Here is a 17,480-nt window from a genome sequence, read left to right as displayed (position 1 = left end):
AATCTTTAAAAAAAAATAAACAGAAACTGTATGTTTAAGAAAGAATTAACTGGGGATGCCCGGGTGGCTCTGTCAGTTAAGTGTCTGCCTTCAGCTCAGGTCATGATCCCAGGGTCCTGGGATTCAGTCCCACATCCAGCTCCCTGCTCTGTAGGGAGTCTGTTTCTCCCACTGCCTGCTGCTCCCCCTGCTTGTGCTCTCTCTCTCTCTCTCTGACAAATAAATAAATAAAATCTTAAATTAAAAAAAAAAAATAGAATTAACTGTATTCCAAGTGTTGTCATCTGTTCAATTCAGGTGCCCCAAAGCATGATTCTAAATTTCTGATCTTGGAGTTGTGGCTTTTTTTAAAGTAAACTGGATACAAAGGCCAAATTACAAAGCAGCAGTAATAGTTTCCATCATATGACAAGACGTCTTTCTGGTTAGCTGCCTGTCCTGCAGAGAGGAAATATTTGGAACAGAGCTTTTATTTGTCTGAGTAAAGATAACCCAGAATCTGGTGAAAATTGCAAAAATCCACATTTGTCCTCTCAGCTGCCTATGAGCTTCCCTTTCCCCTGCCTTCTGGGTTTTCTACCACCCTCAGGATATCCTTCATGCTTCTGGCCCCCAGGAGGGAGCTTTCTTCCAGCTTACTCTATCAAAACAGAAAAGGACTTATAAAGAACTGAACTCCATCTTTTAACAGACTTGTTTCAGACTTGTTTCGTAGTTTAAGGCATCTAGGAGATATGTTTTCCTTTTGGTTTGATTTGATTTGAGGGAGTAGGAGATGTTTGTTTTTATTTTGCTGAGTCCTCTAGAAATGCTTTCATACCGCTTTCTGCCTGGGGAAACCAGGTCAAAAGAGTTCACAGGTTACAAGAGCTCTACTTTGCCCTCTCCACTCTTTTAATCCTATTCGGAAGCCAAGAATCTCAAATTCTAAGGACCCAGATTCCAATTTCATGGTGTCTACTTCCTTCTCCTCGTTTGGTATCTCTTTATCTTTCTTTCTTTCTCTCAGAATGGTGGTCATTTTTTACCTCTTCTCCCCTCCAAACCCCCCTAATCTGTTCTCATATTTCAGAGTTCTTAGAGCCTCCAGTGTGTAGCGGGGACTGTCTGGTGGAAAGGGTCTGTGTCCTTCAAGATGGGCTAGGTTAAGCTCATGAACTCCAAATATGAAACTCAACAAAGGAAAAGAGCAAAGGGCCATCAAGCCCACTACCCTGCCCATCCAGGTTACATAAAGTAAGATTCAACACTTTTGGTTTTTATACTGTAGTTAGTGGTGGGGTTGGGGGATTAGAGGGGGGCAGTTAACCATAACCACTTAACAGTACACAATATATGATATCAGAGGGGCCGCTGGGTGGCTGTCAGTTAAGCAGCTACCTTCAGCTCAGGTCATGTTCGTATGATCTTGGGATAGAGTCCCGAGTCAGGCTCCCTTCTCAGTGGGAAGTCCACTTGCCTTCTCCCTTTGCCTATCACTCTGCCTACTTGTACTCCCTCTCTCTGTGTGTGTCAAATAAATAAAAACCTTTAAAAAAAAAAATACATGATATCAGAAAAAGAACTACAAACTGACCATGATTATACATACCAGAGAATGCAATAATAAAGAAAAACTCATAAAACTGGATGTTAAAATTAATTACAAGGGCGCCTGGATGGCCCAGTTGTTAAGCGTCTGCCTTTGGCTCAGGTCTTGATTCCAGGGCCCTGGGATCGATCCCCGCATCCGGCTCCTTGCTTGGCAGGAAGCCTGCCTCTCCCTCTCCCACTCCCCCTGCTTGTGTTCCCTCTCTCACTGTGTATCCTTCTGTCAAATAAACAAATAAAATCTAAAAAAAAATTTAATTATAAATATACAACTAATAACAAAATATTTTAATTTCTGCCTAATTATTATGCAACATAAAAATAAGTATCATAAAAAAAATGTGTCAGGTTGATTAACTTTCAGTCTTACTTTAATGCAACTGCAGCCTTTCCTTCCAACCTGCACCCCTACAGCTTCCTTCATTTCTAGCTGCAAATGTAGGATGGTGGCAACCCTTCTTAAAACTTTTTAAAAAACAGGGGCCTGGGTGCCACAGTTGGTTAAGCCTCTGCCTTCTGCTCAGGTCATGATCCCAGGGTCCTGGGATCAAGCCCCGTGAAGGGCTCTCTGCTCAGCTGGGAGTCTGCTTCTCTCTTTATGCTCTCCCCAACCCTCAAATAAATAAATAAAATCTTTAAAAAAAAAAAAAAAAAGCTTTTTAAATAACAGTTACAAAGACACCCCACTATCACACCAGAAGAGAGGCCGGCAACTTAATGACCCACTAATGACCCACTTCTTGCAACCACAGTCTTTCCCAGGTACAAACTATTCCTTACCTAGTAATTATAATTATTTCCGCCATCAACATTTTTTATCATTTCCCAGCTGATGAAGTCCAGGTTACAATACAAGGAGCATCAAAATCTAAACTCTTAAATGGCTCAATAAAAAGATGCTCAGGGCGCCTGGGTGGCTCAGTGGGTTAAAGCCTCTGCCTCAGCTCAGGTCAGGATCCTGGGATCAAGCCCTGCATCGGGCTCTCTGCTCATCAGGGAGCCTATTTCTGTCTCTCTCTCTGCCTGCCTCTCTGCCTACTTGTGATCTCTGTCAAATAAATAAATAGTCTTAAAAAAAAAAGATGCTCAAATTATTTCATAATAAAAGTAGGCACCAATCAATTGGCAAAGATCAAATAATTTGATAACATGGATACAGAAACACAGATGCTCTCATATCTTTTTTCGTTGTTATTAGAACAATTCAGCATTCTCATGTATCTGATGAATATGCAAAATACTATAACCTCTATGGGAGGCAAATTTGGCAAGATCTATCAAAATTACAAAGGCAAGTAAGCATTTCTAGAAATTTATCATATGGTATACTCACCTGCCCCACCACCGTGTACGAAATAACATATACAAACTTACTTATTGCAGTATTATTGTAAGGACAAAAAAGTGAATAATAGCAAACACTTATCTAGCACTTAATATAGCAGCAGACACTATTTTAAGCACTTTGCATATTTTCTCATTAAATTCTCTCAACAGTACTATAAGGTATGTGCTATTAACAACCCCATTTTAAAGATGAAGAAACTGAGAGGCCAAGTAAAAGTAGCCCAAGATCACGTAACTAACATGTAGCCAAGATTTGATCATTGGTAGTGTTAGCTCTGGAGCCCGTTTTCTTAACTGTTATGTTAAATCATTTAAATATAGATCAACAGGAAAATAACTGAATAAAATATATAGTACATCCATTTAAGGAGTATTACTTTTTTTTTTTTTAAGATTTTATTATTTCTTTTTCAGAGAAAGAGAGGGGAAAATCGCAAGCAAGGAGAGCAGCAGGCAGAGGGAAAAGGAGGCTCTCTGTTGAGCAAGGAGACGAATGCAAGACTTGATCCCATGACCCTGGGATCATGACCTGAACTGAAGGCAGATGCTTCACTGACTGAGCCACCCAGGCACCCCAGGAGTATTACATTTTAATCTCTACACACAACTTGGAGCTCGAACTCCCCACCCAGAGTCAACCAGGCACCCCCAAGGGTATTACATTTTTTAAAAGAAAGTCCTTTAGTTCTCCCTCCTACTTTGAAGGCAGACTGAATTCAGTGACTCACTTTTAAAAATGAAGTACAAAAAGGGAAAAAAAGATAGTAACATTACATTGAAGAAAACTGGCAAACACTACCTTAACCAAGTGATCCAGGTTAACATCACCAGTAATGTCACAGAAATGTCAAGTATTCCCTCACATGACATGATGAGAAGAGCAACTCAACTTTGTGTATTATTTTCAGAAAGCCATAGCCCTATTCTAATCATGAGGAAAACATCAGACAAACCCAAGTTGAGAGAGACTCTGTAGGCTATCTGACCAGCACTCCTCAAGACAGTTAAAAAAAAAAAAAAAGGACTGAGAAACTGTCAGATGAAACTAGGGAGACAAGATAAATAAATGCAATGTGGTATTCTGGATGAAATCCTGTAACAGAAAGAGGACATTAATGGAAAAACTGGTGATATCCATATAAAGTCTACAGTGTAGTTAACAATAAGGTGCTGATGTTCAGTTTCCCAGTTTTGATAAATGGACCACAGTAAGATAATAACATTTGAGGAAATGAAGTGGGTGAGTTATATATAGGAACTTTTTGTACTGTTTTGCACAACTTTCCTGTAAATCTGAAATTATTCCAAAGCAAAAGGTTTTTGGTTTTAAGATTTATTTATTTTAGAAAAAGAGAGCTGGGATGGGGGGTAGAGACGGGCAGAGAGAGAGAGTCCTAAGCAGACTCTGATCTGAGCATGGAGCCTGACTGATGACTCAACCCCACAACCTGAGATCACAACCTGAGCTGAAACTAAGGGTTGGAGGCTTAATCAACTGTGCCACCCAGGCGCCCCAAAAGGTTTATTTTTTTACAAAGAAGAAAATTCCTTGTGTACTGTTATGAAAAAAATCTCTAAGAAATGATAAATGTAAGATACAGAATATTGTATATAGTATGGAAGAAACAGTTCCATATATAGGTACAGAAATATTTATTTGTGTAAAATGGACAGGAAAACACAAATGTATACAGAAAATATTTCTGGAAAGATACTTACAAATCTGATAATACTGGTTGACCCTATGGAGGAGAAAACTCAATAGTTGAGAAACAGGAGTAAAAGGAAGACTTTTTAATGTGTCCTTTCGTACCTTTTTAATTTTGAAATATATGAATGCATTAGCTACTCAAAAAATAATTTAACTTTTAAAATTAAAAGGATGACAAAGACCTGAACTAAAGCAAAACCACTGGAAATAATATAAGGAATTAATTAGAATTTTAAGAGATAAAAAAGTCTAATCACCTCCATCTACCTGTTAAGGCTATCACATTCCATTCCTCAATTTTTCCACCGACCTAATTTTTCCTTAATGCACTAGAGACACTGTATTCTAGATGAACCAATCTGACTGCCAGTTTCAAAAATTCACCAACTTGTTCCTCAAATCTACATCTTTTCCAGCCAAACCTAGCTCTAAACATAAAAATCCACCTACTTATTGTACTATTCAGTATGCTGTATGTTTTTTCTATAAAAGGGATGGCAAATAGAGGCACCCGTGCTATCACTACTCCCACACCCAAAACAACAAAACTGCTCAGTGATCAGAGTGGTCTTTCCCACTAAATCTGCATGCTGCCTCCAACTACTCCGTAATGCAATGTTCCACAAAGCCACCATCAATCAAAGCTAGCCCATGAATAAAACCTATTTGCCACATCTGGTCTCTACTATATTAATCTGTTTGCCTTGATATGTTCTTCCATGGATTTCATGTATATTTATTTACATATACACCACTATTTTGTTCTGAAAATGATTGAGACAAGAATATGTGAACTATAAAAAGTTAATAAATTTTTAAAGTAAAAGCAAAAGAATAAAGAATACACTAAAATGGTGCCAAGAAAAAGAAAAAAAAAGTAGAGCACAGGGGCGCCTGGGTGGCTCAGTGGTTAAAGCCTCTGCCTTCGGCTCAGGTCATGATCCCAGGGTCCTGGATCGAGCCCTGCATCGGGCTCTCTGCTCAGCAGGGAGCCTACTTCCCCCTCCTTCTCTCTGCCTGCCTCTCTGCCTACCTGTGATCTCTGTCTGTCAAATAAATAAACTAAACCTTTAAAAAAAAAAAAAAAAAAAGTAGAGCACAAAATCACTATGCCTGCTCTGGAGTGTGCCACAAATCTGGCTTTGGCTTTCTAGTAGCCATCACAAAAAGGAAAACCCAGTCCACAGTCCTGGAGATAAAACAGAAAGGTACTCCAATGAGGAACTTCTATCTACTTAGACCAAAGAGGAATTTTTATAAAACAAAAAGAACAGGACTCCTGGGTGGCTCAGTCGGTTGGGCAGCTGCCTTCAGCTCAGGTCATGATCCCAGCATCCTGGGATCCAGTCCCTCATTGGGCTCCTTGCTCAGCGGGGAGCCCTCTCCCTCTACCTCTGCCTGCCACTCTGCCTGTGCTCACTCGCTCCCTCTCTTTCTTTCTGAGACAAATAAATAAAGTCTTTTAAAAAGAACGAGGGGGGGGGGCACCTGGGTGGCTCAGTGGGTTAAAGCTTCTGCCTTCGGCTCAGGTCATGATCCCAGCTGGGGTCCTGGGATCAAGCCCCGCATCAGGCTCTCTGCTCATCAAGGAACCTGCTTCTTGAATGAATGATGAATAAATAAGGATTAGTTTTTATTGTAGCATGAATAAATAGAATCTTTAAAAAAAATTAAAATTAAAAAAAATTTTAAAAAAGAGAGAGAACACTATAAAATGCATAAGATATAGAAGATAAACAACTACCAGTTTTCAAAGAACTGGGATGTTTGTGATAGTGCCCATCAGGCGATACATATGGTACCTTACAAAAACCCAATGCAGCAAAATTGATTTTCCAAAAAGCAGGCACAAGCTTTAAGAACTCACTCTGTCCTTTTACTTTGTTTCTTCCTTCAGTGCCTCCCTAAGAGTATAAACTCTTTGAAGAAGAGAACCATATTTTCCAACACATATAGCTCATGACACTTTGTACTGTATTCTGCCAAAAAGAAAAATTCAGTATCAATGAGAATTTACATAGCACAACTCAAACCTAATTCTGATAAAAATTCTCTAAACTAAACATAGGAATTCCCACTCCTACCAAATAGAATAAAAATGATAAATGAAGCTTCAGTAGACAGAATTTCGTGACCTTCTATACTATTATTCAATCACAATTTAATTTGTAATGTCCTAACAGCATTTTATTTTTCGTATCCCTAACACAAAGCTAGCAAAAAAGCCAAATCAATATCATTGCCTCTGATCAAATAAAATGAAACTCAGAGCAAAAGCTTTGGCAAACCCTATCAAAGGAAATACAATACAACTGACTACCTTTCAAGAACATAATCAATAGCTCTTTATACACCAGCTGACAAAGGTAGGTTCATTTTTTAAATGACTCTGCAAGTCTGCAAGTAGACAATGAATTATAATGCATTTCTCTACTCCTTTCCAAGAATTTGTAATCTCTGTAAATGAACAACACAAGTACTTAAAAACTTAAATTATGGGCGCCTGGGTGGCTCAGTGGGTTAAGGCCTCTGCCTTCAGCTCAGGTCATGATCCCAGAGTCCTGGATCGAGCCCCATATTGGGCTCTCTGCTCAGCGGGGAGCCTGCTTCCCCCTTTCTCTCTGCCTGCCTCTCCGCCTACTTGTGATCTCTGTCTGTCAAATAAATTTAAAAAAATAATAATAATAAAAACTTAAATTATTACTCTCAAGTATATGCATTAGGATACATTAACCATCCTGTATTTGTATTTTATTAATGGGAATCATTAATAAATAAGTAGTCTCATCCTATACTGGTTCAGTTTGGGGTTGTTGTTTTTTTTAATAAATTTGGTATTTCAGTTTGCAGTATGCTCATCTGGAATTCCCTGTACGCAGGGGCACACCCTCTCATCCCCAAGAGAGGATAGCTGTACCGAGTAGACTGAACAAACATGGACAGGCGTAGAGGGTGGGCAGTACCTTTAAATGGATGTCAGAAAATCCAATTCCTGAACCTTTGTTTTGACTGTTAAGATGGGAAATAAACGTCATCTCTATTTGATAGAGTTATTGAAAGGATTAAATGAGGTTAAGATTTGTAAACTGTCTAAATGCATATAGAATAGGTGCTCAACAAGTGTTAGTTTTCCTACGGTTTTTTTTATAGGTAAGGAAACAGAAGCTGAACAGACTTGTCCAAAGCCAATGGCTAATAACCGTGAGACACAGGCTAAAACTCCAAGGTCTTAATGCTCTTTCCAGTACACCAAGCAGCATGCTAACAGCAGAACCCAATACCTCATGTTTGTCACTGATGACCATACAAAGAAAAAAATAAAAAGTCTGAACACCTATTAGATGCTGAACATATGCTAATCTCTTTCCTAATACCTACCCTATAAAGTGAGTATATTTATCCCATTTTACTGAGAGAAATTATTAACCTGTCCAAAGTCACAAAGCTAGTAAATCATAAAGCAGATTAAATCAAGTGTTTACACCACTACTTTTCCCTACTAAGCTGCCTCAAAACCATACAAGTATTTACAAATCATGGTCTACTAAACTCGAACTCTAAATGGCCTAGAAATTTTTAAAGGATTCTTTCACCAAAATTTTAACAGAAAATAAGAACCAAAACTTAACAGACCAAATAAAAACAAGAAAAATTTGAAAGGGGGCGCCTGGGTGGCTCAGTGGGTTAAGCCGCTGCCTTCGGCTCAGGTCATGATCTCAGGGTCCTGGGATCGAGTCCCGCATCGGGCTCTCTGCTCAGCAGGGAGCCTGCTTCCCTTCCTCTCTCTCTACCTGCCTCTCCGTCTACTTGTGATTTCTCTCTGTCAAATAAATAAATAAAATAAAATCTTTATAAAAAAAAAAAAAAAGAAAAATTTGAAAGGTTGCCTCAGAGGTCTTCCCTCTCCCAAGGTTATCCAGGAATTTCTAATAAATGCTTAGAGGGCAGATATTTTTACACTATTCTAAAGCACAGGGGAATAAAGGAATATTTCTCAATTCATTCTTACAGGTAAGCTTAATCCTGATACCAAATCCAGGCAATAGTAATAAATATTACATTTATCATTTGTGACTATAAATGCTTAATATATTTCATTTAAAAGTGTAGTATGATCCTATTTGTAAAGGAAAAGCCATTGTGAATGTATGTATATAATATGGCCAGATTTGTAAATGCATATTTATACATATGCACACAAAAACCAAAGACACAAGTGGAAATATAAATCCTAAACTGTTAACAATTGTTACCTGGGACAGGAATGATCTTGGGGGTGAAGGAAGGGAAGGGGACCAGAAGTAAAGAAGATTTTCAGCTTTTATTGAATATACCCACATATTATTTGAATTTTTATAATGAACATGTATCATGTTTGCTATTAAAATATACAAATGAAAAGCACAGCCTAAATACTCATTTGCTGTTATCTCTTCTACATGCTACAATAAAAACTAATCCTTTTATTCACTCATTGGACACTCACTTATTTAACCAACATTCAGGGTGTAGTTCCTATGTATGGGCACTGAGCTAATAAACACTTGTGCCAGCCACCAGGTACTTAGAGCCTTTTTTTTTTTTTTTTTAAGTAAACTCTATGCCCAACATGGGGCTTGAATTCAGGACCCGGAGATCAAGAGTCACATACTCTACCAACAGGGCCAGCCAGCCAGGCATCCCTAGAGTCTATTTTTTTTTTTTTCAAAGATTTATTTATTTATTTGAGAGAGAGAGAGACAGAAAGAGTATGTGTCCACAGGGCGAGGAGCAGGTGCAGAAGGAGAGCTAGAATCTTTCTTTTTTAAAAAAAAAATTTTTTTAATTTTATTTATTTATTTGACACAGAGAGAGAGAGATGGACACAGCTAGAGAGGGAACACAAGCACCGGGAGTGGGAGAGGGAGAAGCAGGCTTCTCATAGAGCAGGGAGCCCAAGGTGGGGCTTAATCCCAAGACCCTGGGATCATGACCTGAGCCAAAGACAGGCAGTTAGCCACTGAGCTACCCAGGGGCTCAGAGAGGGAGAGTCTTAAGCAGATGAGCACAGAGCCCAAAACAGGGCTAGATCGCTACCTGAGCCAAAACCAAGAGTTGGATTCTTAACCAACTGCACCACACAGGTGCCCCGTCTAGAGCCTATCTTTTAAAACACAGGATGGAACAACAGTTACTTCCTTCCATAAGTGCTGAATTTTAAATCAAGTTCTAATTTTTATCATTTATTATATTTTTAGGTCATGTGTCAGGGGTAAGAAATACATTCTTTTTCTGGAATTTGTACTGCCTTTCTTCTAAAAAAGAGTACTAGATAATTTTTGCTGGGTTTTTTTGGGGGGCAGGTTAAAAAAATTCATTTGTATTCAGAGTACTGGGCACTATGTCAGATAATGGACTTGCAAAGATAAATAATTAACATATGCCTCTACCTACCCTCTAAAGAGCTGATAATTTCGTATACCTATGTCTGATACAGAGTTCCACATAAAAACTGAAATTCGTATCTTAGTTATCCTGCACTTCGAAATGAAACTGGCAAACTGCCCTGCTCAAAAATAAAAGTTAATTTCAGTTTCACTCAGAATTTTAGTGTTTATGAAAAATGTTATATTATTCAATTATTTTAAGATACAGTGAATAAATCAGTGGAAAAATAGAGAACACGGAAGCTGCAGGATAATATAAAACACGATGTCTCAGTGAAGAGTGGGTTCTAGGATTAGCTATGCACCAATAAGGTGGGTTACTAGGTTTAATTGTTCTGACTGCTTCCCTAGAGGAAATGTGAAAATCCTACCTAATTTATTAGGATAGGAGAACCCAAAGAATTTATTTAAAAATAGTAAAATCTGGGATGCCTGGGTGGCTCAGTAGGTTAAGCCTCTGCCTTTGGCTCAGGTCATGATCTCAGGATCCTAGGATTGAGCCCTGCATCGGGCCCTCTGCTCAGCAGGGAGCCTGCTTCCCCCCTGCCTCTCTGCCTACTTGTGATCTCTCTGTCAAATAAATAAATAAAATCTTAAAAAAAAAAAAAAAACTAAAATATTTTTTTAAAAAAATAGTAAAATCTGATGAGTATCAGGCAATATGACCACCTGCTTTTTGTTGTTTGGTTTGCTTTTATTTATTTCCCCCCACTTTGCCAATGATTAGCCAAGCAAATTTGCAAACACAATTTAACTTCTGTATGCCTCTTGGGGTAAAAAGAATGCAGGAAGTAGAGTTAGAAGACCTGAATTTATATTCAAACCCTCCTACTAACTCTGTAAGGTTAAAAAACAAGCAAATTATTTAACCTCTTTGCACCTTAGCTTCCCAGCAGTAGAATAGGGATAAACTTAACTTACAGAATTATTTCGAAGACGAAATAGAAAATACACGTGAAAACACAAAGTTAGAAGCTATTATAAATTAGACATTTTTCTAAAGAAGATAAACCAATGATCCATAAGAACATGAAAAGATACTCAACATCATTAGCCATTAGGGAAATGCAAATGAAAACCACAATGAGATACCACTTCACACCCACTAGGATGGCTATTATCAAAAAGACAACATTAACAAGTACTGGAGAAAATGGAACCCTCATACTTTGCTAGTGGACATGTAAAATGCTACAGCAGCTATGGAAAATAGTTTGGCAATTCCTCAAGTTAAACAGTTATCATATGACCCAGCAATACCACATCGAAGTATATGCCCAAGAGAACTGAAAACATGTGCACACACAAAAACTTGTAAATGAATGTTCATAGCAGCATTACTCATAATAGCCAGAAAGTGGAAACAACCCAAACGTCCATCAATGGATGAAATAATCATCAAAATGTGGCATATCCATACAAGAAAGATTATTCAGCCATAAAAAGGAATGAAGTAGTGATACATGCATAATGTGAATAAACCCTAAAACTAAGATGCTAAGTAAAAGACACAAAGGGCCACATATTTGTATGATTCTGTTTATATGAAATGTCCAGGCAAATCTCTAGACAGAAACTAGATCAATGGTTGCCAAGTGCTGGGGAGGAGGAATGAGAGTGATAGCTAATGGGTATCAGGGTTTCTTTTCAGCAATTGAAAATGTTCTTGAACTGGTGATGTTTTGCACTACCTTATAAGTATACTAAAACCGCAGAATTGTATGCGTTAAAAGAGTAAATTCTACAGTATATGAATTATATCTCTATAAAAGAAAACTATTATAGAAATGTAAGTTTCTGTTCCTTTTCATTATTCAAAGTGCTACTTTTCTCAAGAGGCTGTTCCTGTATCCTGGAACAGCTATGAAAGCTCTTTGAAGTTCGATGTTACAAAGATGAATGGTATTTTGGGCAAAGTAAAACTACTAATCATGTTAGAAAAACTTTCCATGGATCAGATTAATTTGGCATAATTTTATTTCTTTAAAAGTAAAGTCCCTATTAATAGCAAGTTTGTTTTTAGGGAGTAGAAAGAGCTTCAAGGAGTTTTTACAGAGTACACCAGAGGGTGGGGGAGGGGGGTGGGATAAGCCAAAATGTTACACCCTTTTCTGCTTTTTTAATTACTGGACATTTACTTTTCAGATATGTCCTTGCCACTGATCAACTAAAACCCAAGTAGATGGAACTTTGCAACCTCTACCACATTCCGTGTTCCAATCTGCTGTCACTCTGCTAAATCCATCACCAGCTTCTAATCTCCATTACTCTTTCTTATTATTATTCTCAGGGCTCAAAATGCTTAGCAAACTATTTAAATATAATCAACTCATTCCCTAATGCTGGGGAATTTACAGAGTAAGGCCCAAATTTTAAGACGAAATTTAGTCTAGATTGCCTGAATAAAAACACAGCAAAATGACTTCCTGGAGTTTGGGATAGAAAAACAATCTATAGAGTTGTGTAATGCTAAGTCATTTGGGAATTTTTTCACGTATTGGGTCATGGGGTAAAGAGAGTCACCAACTTTTGTCCACAGAAAGTATTATGTATAAAAGCTTCCTGGTTCTAGAACAAAGAAGCATTTTATTGCTCAAAGCAAAAGTAAGATATTTTCCTTCCATTTAGTATTGTTATACTAAAATAGCATACCAATGAAACCAGCTAGGTAACACCATGACCAAGGTATGTGAACAAAAATAAATTGTGCTTTGTTATGTACTCTTCCTTGGGGCTTGGGGGGGGGGGGAAGGAGTGTTCACACCTAACAAAATACGCCAAAATCAAGCCAAAGAAAACCATATGGATTAACATTTTCCAAAATGGGGGTATTTTCAGTGGCAATTTTAATTTAACCTATGCCAGGATGTGTAACGGGTGTATTTGTCGCAGAAATAGGTGCATTAAGAGGTGCAGAAAGAGGTGACCTGTCAAACGGCTGCTACAGAGTTACTCCCTCAACAGCACTTCCAACTTCTGGGGCGATACGCTGTGTATGAGAGAAAGATGTCAAAGCACCAAGAAAACCACTTGCTGTCAGAGCAGCAGCGAGTCCAAACCGTGCATCCCACGGTGAAATCCCACCCGCACCCTCACGAGCCGGCCAGACTGCGGCTCCTTTCTGCTATCAGTCTACCTAACATATAAAAAATAAATACATAACCACAAATCCTTGCCAACCCTCTTCCTTCCCTTTGTGACTCCTCCAAAGGCTGGAGAGATGTTAACATCCGGCAGGCCCGGGGGAAGCCAAGACCCACGCCGCGAGGGAGGCATCCAGGAGGCATCCCGAGCCCCGGGGGCCTCGGGACGGGAGTCCCCCACCCACCGGGCAAGGCTGGTCACCGGCCACACAAAGAAGCCGGCCGCCGGAGCTGGTCGCTGGGCTCGCCCCGGGGCCGGGCGCCGCCGCTTGTGGTGCCCGCACGCCGGGAAGACGAGACCCGCCGGAAAATAAGGATTAACGCCCAAACCTGTTGCATGATGCGGGTCCCTTTCACCCATTAATGAACGAGGGCGCTTGGGGGGGAGGAGGCCAGAGCGACCGGGCTCTGAGGGCCGCGGCCGCACCCGGCAGCCAGCGCGGAGGCAGAGGCCGCCCGCGGGGCTCCCACCTCAGGCGCTTTGTCTGCGGTGGAGGCGGCGGCGGGGACGCGGGCGCCCCTCCCTCAGCCGCGCGGCTCCACCGCCCCGCGGCCCGAGCCCAGGAAGAAAGCCGGGCCCGCCGCCGCCACCGCTACCGCCTCCACCCGCCCGCGCCCGCTACCCGGCCGCGGGGCCTGCGCGCTCCTCCCGCCCGGGCCGCCTGGGCCGCGTGGCGGCCACACTCACCTGGCTGGCGCTGGCGCTGGCGCGAGCGCGGGCGACCGACACCTCCGGGGTTGGTGGGGAGGACGCGGGGACGCGAGCGAGGCGCGGACGGAGGCGGAGGGCGAGGCGGGAGGAAGGCGGGCTGGGGGGCGGAGCGGCCCTGGACGGCGGCGGCGGCGGCGACTCCAGCCACTCGCGGCAAATCGCGTCCCGGCCCCTCCGTGCGTCAGGCAAGGGGCGGCGGCGCGGGCGGCCCGGCGACCTCCCCGCACCCGCGGCCCGACCCGCGTCCGCGCGACCCCGCGAGCGCGCGAGAAGCGGCGGCGCAGCGACCCCGCCCGGCGCGGGAAGGGGGCGGGACAGGGAATCCCACAGGAGCGGGGGCGGGGCGAGGAAGGGGCCTTCAACGTGCCCCTGGTGGACCCTGCGAACCTCGCGGGGCCGGGGACTCCGCGCTGCCCAGCCCGCAGTGGTGTAGATAATGAAAGGAGCACTGGAACTAGAGTCTGGAAGCCCGGGCTCAAGGAAAGACCCCTCTACTGGACGGCTTGCAAGTCGTTGCTTTTCTCTGTCCTCATCCTGAAATACGTAGGTTTGAGTACATGGTCTTCAAGATTTTCAAAATTCTGATCCCCACAACCTGAAGAATGAAGGCACCTGGGGGGGAATGGGTCATAGTGAGGAAGAGCTGGATTCAGGGCATTTGGTTTTCTTCGGGGATCTTTCCATTCAGCCCAAATTTATTCACAAATGACCCTCTGGTAATGGCTACTTCCCCCACCTTCACCAACTCTAGTTATTTTTCTACAAATGTACAGACTTCAGAGTCTTCGTTCTCCTGATTTTATTGCGCAAATCATTTTTGTGTCATTTCCTGAATTCAGTTCAAAAGAGTCATCAGCTGATACACACAAGCTCGGGAGGGCCATATGGTCCCAATCCCAGACCTTCCCTATTTCTCACTTCAGTATCACCTAATTCCATTGATAAAATCTTGCCCTTTCAACAACTAGGCAATCAAATTTCTCCCCACTGAAGTTCTCTGATTTGAAATCCCATGGATGAATTCTTCCTCTTAATTCTGTGACTAATAATCTGTCTCCACTATTTCAACCTCTTTGCCACTCTCTAGGTCCAGCCTTCCCAATTTCACTTCTGCTTCTGTTCCACATGACTGTCAGAATATGCTGCGAAACCAAAGAGCCTCCTTCTTTAGAATTCTTCAGAGGCTGTCCACTTGGACAATCAGGTTCAAGCTAATTACCATGGTACACAAAGCCGTGTATAACCCGATCCCTTCAGCTCCAGCTCTGACTCCCACATTTACACACAGATACAACAGGCTCTGTCAGTATCTCCATACATTTTCCCCCACCTGAAATCCATTCCTCATTTAACCAGGTGAACTCCTACTATCCTCCAAGATAATAAATGCTTCACTTGCTCTTTAGAATCTTCCCTGACATCCACTCTTTTTTCCACACCCACATGCTCTCCCTATGCACTTACGCTGAATTAGATACTCTCCTTTATGCCTTCCTGCAGCAATCTCTTATCTCTTCTCTATGATTGTCCTTAGTACTTTTTCCTTTTTTCCTATTGCTTTGCTTGGTGGTCTTTTGTTACTAGACTGAGTTCCTTAAAAGGATAGATATTTTTGTCTAGTTCATTTTTGGTTCCCAGACATCGCAAAGTGCTCAGCACTCAGAAGTTTCCCTTTAAACATTTGTTGAGGGCTGACGTCATTCCTTCCAGCAAGTAGATGTTGAGCATCTACTCATCAGGAGGGAAATAACAGTACAACCCACAGCCCTTGCCTTGCTTAACCTTCCACAGTATTCTATTCTTCCTTTACTAGGTGGCATTCTCTGCTTATCATTTAAAACCCTCTCTTACTACCACTCACATTCTTTGCTTGTTTTAATAAAGCAAGAGCATGCCAAACAATCCATTACAATAATTCCCAAACATCTCTGCCCTTCCTCTTTCCATATCCTCTAGTTCCACACTGTATTACCCAGTTAGTAGATAAGGGATAACTGCTGCAATAGGAAAAAAAATTAGTTTGTAAAACCAGAGAATGAAGTTTGAATGCCATATTTTCCAATAATTACTGAACTAATGAATGTAGCTCAATCACTTAAATTCACTAGGCCTCGCTTATAACGATCCTTTGGCTCCATGACTAGCCTTCATTTTTAATATTTTGTTATTGAGGTAAGCATGTCCTTCTTTATACAGTGTATGTATAAATTGAGGGACTACCAGATCCTTGGAAAGTAGCTGTGCAGCATAGACTTGAACTCCAAGTGATGGGGAAATACTCACTACTTCACAGCAGTACTCATTTTTGAACAGTCCTTCTAGTCCTTACATTGAACTGAAATGTGTCTCCTTATAAATTTGTAGGTAGTCATGATATTGTCTTGGTAGGAAATACCACTGGGTTTAAGTTCCAAAGCAGTGTAGTCAGATCCCAGTTATAGAACTGACTCTTAGCTGTTAAACTTGGACTAGCACAGAACAACTCCAAGGATGAGTATGTTCAACTCTAAAAGGGAAACCATTATTACAAATATGAATACAACATATATTAAAGTGCTCAGTGAATCTGAATCTAGTAATGTGTATTGAGTATAGAACAGTCCTATTCCCCTCCATGTATAATCTTCTAAATATTTGAAGCCAGCAACCACAGAACACACCTTTCAACAAGATGCTTCCCTCTCATGCCCCCTTCATCTCCACACCCTCTCATCTAAACATAACTTACTGACTCTTAAACTGTGGCATTTGGAGGTAAGTCCAATAATCCAGGTATGAAGAGAGGAATAGTAAAATACGATTTTCTACAACTTTATGATTTTTCAATCAGTTGGTATCACAATAGCATTTTCTATTACCACACCACTGTTCATAAATGTCATGTGTTGCTGATTAAAAACAAAAATACTCCCAAATCTTTTAGAAGTTTTTAATATAGCTATAGCTATAAAACCATATCTCCTTCAGCCTGTATTTGTACAATTTGTTTTTGAAGACCGAGTGCAGATCTTTGCATTTATTCCTCTTAAATATCACTTTGGAGGTTATGTACCAGGAGCCCCTGCCATAATAGAAATCAGTGAAAGGAGAATAACATTGAAAACAACTTTGAGTGATGGGGGCAAAAGAATCCCAAAGGTCCTTTAAGCAACAAATTCCTCCATTCCTAATTTCTCCCTCACAATTTCCCTCTGGCTTTTTATTAAAAGCCACATTTAAACTTTCCCTAAAATCAAATAACTTTTCACACTCCTCTTGTTTTATTTTTATAATAAATGAATGTTGAAAACACCTTTTATGTGCATGTGTTTCCCACACATTATTCACTGCAACTTCGGAAGAATTCAGCAAAGTAAGTCAGACCAAGAGGCCATTTTACTGAAGCTCAACAGGCTTAGGTAATTTGCTGAACAGTCACTCTGCACCAAAATTGGCTTCTTGGCGAAACAGCCCCACCCACAGCCCATGCTGAAGGGGAGGCCCCAGGCAGTACCACGGCACTCCTGTAATCCCTGAATCACTGTTGATTACCCCGGCATACAAACACACCC

At 41.0% G+C, this 17,480-nt stretch overlaps 1 protein-coding gene across 4 annotated transcripts in view; it reads right to left on the bottom strand.

The window, feature by feature from the left end:
* The window catches only part of SESTD1 (SEC14 and spectrin domain containing 1), a 136,173-nt gene extending 121,981 nt beyond the window's left edge, over positions 1-14,192 (bottom strand). Inside the window, exon 1 of one of the 4 annotated variants that reach the window (XM_082689364.1) lies at positions 13,906-14,192. The gene's annotated coding sequence lies outside the window, so the exon portion shown is untranslated. The remainder of the gene's footprint in view (positions 1-13,905) is intronic. The other 3 variants (XM_082689362.1, XM_082689363.1, XM_082689361.1) reach the window with 3 other exon arrangements.
* Positions 14,193-17,480: the final 3,288 nt, after the last annotated feature.

This window comes from Mustela nivalis, assembly GCF_964662115.1.
Source record: "Mustela nivalis genome assembly, chromosome: 11".
In the NCBI taxonomy this organism is placed as follows: Eukaryota; Metazoa; Chordata; class Mammalia; order Carnivora; family Mustelidae; genus Mustela; species Mustela nivalis.
Note: the sequence above shows the minus strand (reverse complement) of the source record. Positions and strands in the feature narration are given on the sequence as shown.